The sequence below is a fragment of the Neophocaena asiaeorientalis genome, unplaced genomic scaffold (genome assembly GCF_003031525.2).
Source record: "Neophocaena asiaeorientalis asiaeorientalis breed wild unplaced genomic scaffold, Neophocaena_asiaeorientalis_V1.1 scaffold204, whole genome shotgun sequence".
NCBI classification, from domain to species: Eukaryota; Metazoa; Chordata; class Mammalia; order Artiodactyla; family Phocoenidae; genus Neophocaena; species Neophocaena asiaeorientalis.
This window is the reverse complement of record NW_020173922.1, coordinates 7,186,648-7,191,231: the sequence shown is the minus strand read 5'-3', so window position 1 is coordinate 7,191,231 and position 4,584 is coordinate 7,186,648. Positions and strand designations below refer to the sequence as shown.

The window sequence follows — 4,584 nt, the reverse complement described above, 5'->3', positions numbered from 1 at the left end:
AGTGTGATGCCATTCTCATTCCCGATCAATTGAGTATCAGCTCTTCTCCTCTCTGGAAGTTTTCAATATCCTCTTTCAAACACCTCCAGTGTTTGAAAGGTTATAATAATGTGCCTTGGTGCAGATCTTTTTATTCGTTGTGTTGGGTGTGCACTGGACCCTTTTAATCTAGAAATGCATGACCTTTTGAGCTAAGGAATTTTCTGGTAAAACTTCTTAATTTTCTCCTTCCCATTTACTCAGTTCTTTTTTTTTCTCTCTCTCTCTCTCACAAACACACACACACACTCTCCCCCCCACCCCGCCCCCACCTCTCACAGTTCTATCTCTCTGGAGACCCCTAATTAATACAACTTGTTAAGCATGAAAATAGTAATACGATTTTGTAAAGAAAAGCCTGATGTCTGGAGATGCACGCTGTATCTAGGGGTAAATGTATCTAGTGGTAAAATGTCATGATGTGTATAATTTACTTTACAATGGTTCAGCAAACACACGCACACAGATAAAGCAAATACGGCAAAATGTTAACTACTAAATACATGGGATGAGTGTGTGGGTCTTTATTATATCCTTTTTACTTTTCTGTTCAAAACTTCCCAGAATAGAAAGTCAAATCAAATAAGAAAATGAAAAATCAGGGCAGTAAGTAGGAATTGGCACTGTTGGGGATTCATCTGATGCCTCTGGTAATCAAGTAGATGAAGTTTTAAAAGCTGCTTCTGTAGAGAAGTGGGGTACACAGGAGACTCTTGAGCAGGAGGGAGGCAAGAACTATTATCAAGACTACTGCTCACCAGGAGTTTCGAGAGCTATACTGTCAGTGAAGGGATGGACCAAGGAAAAGAAGTCTATCCATTGGCCTACGGATATGGGTGTCCTCAGCTCTGTATTATGAGAAAGAAGAGTTTCCCTCTAAGAATTTATAATCATGAGCCTGTGCTCAAGTAGATTTGAGCTACAAATTTATACTACATGCCTGGCCTAAGAGCCCCTGGCCTTAGAAATTAAAATAAGACGATGGTCCATGATATTCCCTGGACGCCAGGAAAAGCAAACAAAAACCTCTCTGCAGATTCAAGCCCCCAAATCAGGATGTACTATTTTTCCATGTTTAATGTGCTCCCAATCACTGGTCCATAATCCAAAAACTACTTATAAAAAGCTGAATGAGAGTGCTCACTTCGGCAGTACGTATACTAAAAGTGGAATGATACAGAGAAGATTCGCGTGGCCCCTGCGCAAGGATGACACACAAATTCGTGAAGTGTTCCACATTTTTTGAATTGGGAGATTGGGATTGACATCTATATGCTACTATGTATAAAATAGATAACTAATGAGAACCTACGGTGTAGCACAGGGAACTCTACTCAATGCTCTACAGTGACCTAAATGGGAAGGAAATCTAAAAAAGAGGGAATATAGGTATACGTATAACTGATTCACTTTGCCGCACAGCAGAAACTAACACAACATTGTAAAGTAACGATACTCAAATAAAAATTAATTTTAAAAAAAGTTGAATGAGACAGAGACAGCAGACACAATAACTTGTTTAGCAGCACTGCTGAACACCCAAGAAATTCACGTGCTGGGAATACTAGATATTAATTGGATATAGACCATAAAATAAGCATAGTTAAAAACATTTTTCAAAAGGGACTTATAATGTGAGAAACTAAAAGACTATCGGACTTCCCTGGTGGCGCAGTGGTTAGGAATCTGCCTGCCAATGCAGGGGACACGGGTTCGAGCCCTGGTCCAGGAAGATCCCACATGCTGTGGAGCAACTAAGCCCGTGCGCCACAACTACTGAGCCTGTGCTCTAGAGCCTGCGAGCCACAACTACTGAGTCCGCATGCCACAACGACTGAAGCCCGCATGCCACAACTACTGAGCCCGCGCACTTAGAGCCCGTGCTCCGCAACAAGAGAAGGCACCGCAATGAGAAGTCCGCGCATCGCAACAAAGAGTAGCCCCTGCTCACCACAACTAGAGAAAGCCCACGTGCAGCAACGAAGACCCAACACAGCCAAAAATAAATATTAATTAATTAACTAATTTTTTAAAAAAGAAGACTATCATGGGCCCTAGTCAGATTTAATTCAGAAAGGAATAAAATAGAAATTCAAATGAAAAATAGAGATATTGAAATTAACAACCAAATGGGTGGACTACTTCCAGACGACTGAAGTGATCGTGAAACACTCACACAGATAATAATGATAAAAACATGATTTTAAAGAAGTTTTTTAAAAGAGCAACCCTGGAGAGAGTCTGAAAGAGGAAGAAGGATGAGAGTTTACTCTCAAAAAATTGTCACAGTAAAGGGTAAGAATTGAGAGTTTATGTCTTCCTGGCCTGAGGTAATGCCCAACTCTTACAGCTATAGCTGTAAAAAGAAAAATAGCAGTGGAAAACCACAGCCTTACCAGCTAAGGTGCCAGAGATCAGAGTCCAAGGCTGAAAATGGAGCTAGAAGTCTACAGGAAAAATACTGGCAGCAAAAAATAACCACAGAAGGAATATACAACTCTGAGTATAAACTCTGCCCAAATCCCTGGCTGAGAGGTAAACTACGCATGTGTAGGAGGAGGTCCTAAGCAGCCTGGTAAAAAAGTGGGCAGGAGCCAGAGACAAATCTGCTCCTGAATAACAGAGTTATGTGCAGCCCTATCTGTGAGTCTGCTGCCTTTTTTTTTTTTTTTTTAACTGAGTAAACTTTCCAACCATGCACAAGTCAGGTGCCAGAAAGTTGGATCTTATGAGCTTGAAACATAAGGGACAGAGCCCCAAACCATCCAAATAGCTAGAAATTGGGCAGAAGGGAACCCCTAGAAGAAAATCAAAAAAGAATGACCTCCATCTCTGTTGAAATCCTTGACTAACCAGCAAATCATAGAGAAAAAGGAAAAATCACAAAGGATCAGGAAAAAAAGTAGCAATGGAAAGCCATAAGAATACAGATATTAGCAGCTGCATATCAGAAGGGTGACAAAGTTTGCAGTTGGAGCCCAGACAAGTTAATTGCCTACTAGAACCAATTATATATCTATATCTATCTATCTATCTATCTATATCTGATATATATATAAGATGAATACAACAGAATCTACAGTTGCCATAATGTACTATCTACAAGGCCCAATTTTCAACCAGAAGTTACTACACATGCAAAGAAATATTAAAGTGTGCTCTTAGGGCTTCCCTGGTGGTGCAGTGGTTGCGAGTCCGCCTGCCGATGCAGGGGACACGGGTTCGTGCCCCGGTCCGGGAAGATCCCACATGCCGCGGAGCAGCTAGGCCCGTGAGCCATGGCTGCTGAGCCTGCGCGTCTGGAGCCTGTGCTCTGCAATGGGAGAGGCCACAACAGTGAGAGGCCGGTGTACCGCAAAAAAAAAAAGTGTGCTCTATACTCAGGGGAAAGGGCAGCCAATAGAAACTGACTCTGAAAGGTTCCAGATGTTGGGTTTAGTAAACACAGACAAGCAGTTACTATAAATATGTTCAAAGAATTAAAGGAAATTGGGGTATAATATCAAATGAACAGCTAGGAATTCTCAATAGAGAAATGGAAACTAAAGCAAGACAGAACAAATGGAAATTCTAGAGGTGAAAAGTTAAAAACTGAAATTTTTAAAGTTTACTAGATGAGCTCAACCACATTTGGGGGTGGCAGAACAAAGAATCGGAGAACTTGAAGACAGAAAAACAGAAGCGCCCAAATGACAGAAAGAATAAAGACTGGGGAAAATTAAGGAGAATCCCAGAGATCTGAGGGTACAATGTCCAAATGTTCATTACGTATGAAACTGGAATTCCAAAGGATGAGGAGAAAGACAAAGAGCCAGAGAAAAATATATGAAGAAATAATTGTTGAAAACTTCCCAAATGGGCACAAGGAAACTCTTAGGGGTGATGGAAATGTTCTGTGTTTTGACTGTGGTGGTAGTTCCATGTGTGCATACCTTTACCAACACTCATCTAATTGTACAATTTAAACAGATGTGCTTTACTGTACATACACTGTATCTCAATAAAGTTAAAAAATGTAAATGATGAAATATACCTCTCCTGTCCACTAAAAAAATCCTTACAAGATGGGTTAAATATTATGGACACATCTAAAGAGAGAATATGGGTAAACAGAAAAATAAATCTGAAGAAATTAACCAGAACACCGTGAGATCAATGAGAGCTCAAGAGACAAGGAAAATAGAATGAAAGGAAGAGCTGTGGTATGAGAGATGAGTGGAAATGGGGACTGATGGTATTTGGGGCAATTTTCACTGAGAATTTTCCAGTTTTGATGAAAGACATGAATCCTAAGGTTTAGGACACCTAAGAAGTCCTATGCAGTATAAATAAAACTATGACCACGTCTAGAACCACAGTTGTGATTATGGAGAATGCCATAGAGAATATCTCAAAAGCAGCTAGAGGAAAGAGTGGTTACCTATAAAGTGGCATTTATACTGGCAGCAGACTCTTCAGCACAATAGTGGCCAAGAAAGAGTAGAATCTGGTCTTCTAAATGCTGTGAAAAAATAAATAACCCACTCCCTGCTGATACTTCGTAAC

At 40.4% G+C, this 4,584-nt stretch overlaps 1 non-coding gene across 1 annotated transcript; it reads left to right on the top strand.

The window, feature by feature from the left end:
* Positions 1-1,175: 1,175 nt before the first annotated feature.
* On the top strand, positions 1,176-1,282 carry LOC112404504 (U6 spliceosomal RNA). Its single transcript, XR_003004109.1, has one exon. It is a non-coding gene; the product is annotated as a U6 spliceosomal RNA (small nuclear RNA).
* The last annotated feature ends 3,302 nt before the right edge of the window (positions 1,283-4,584 follow it).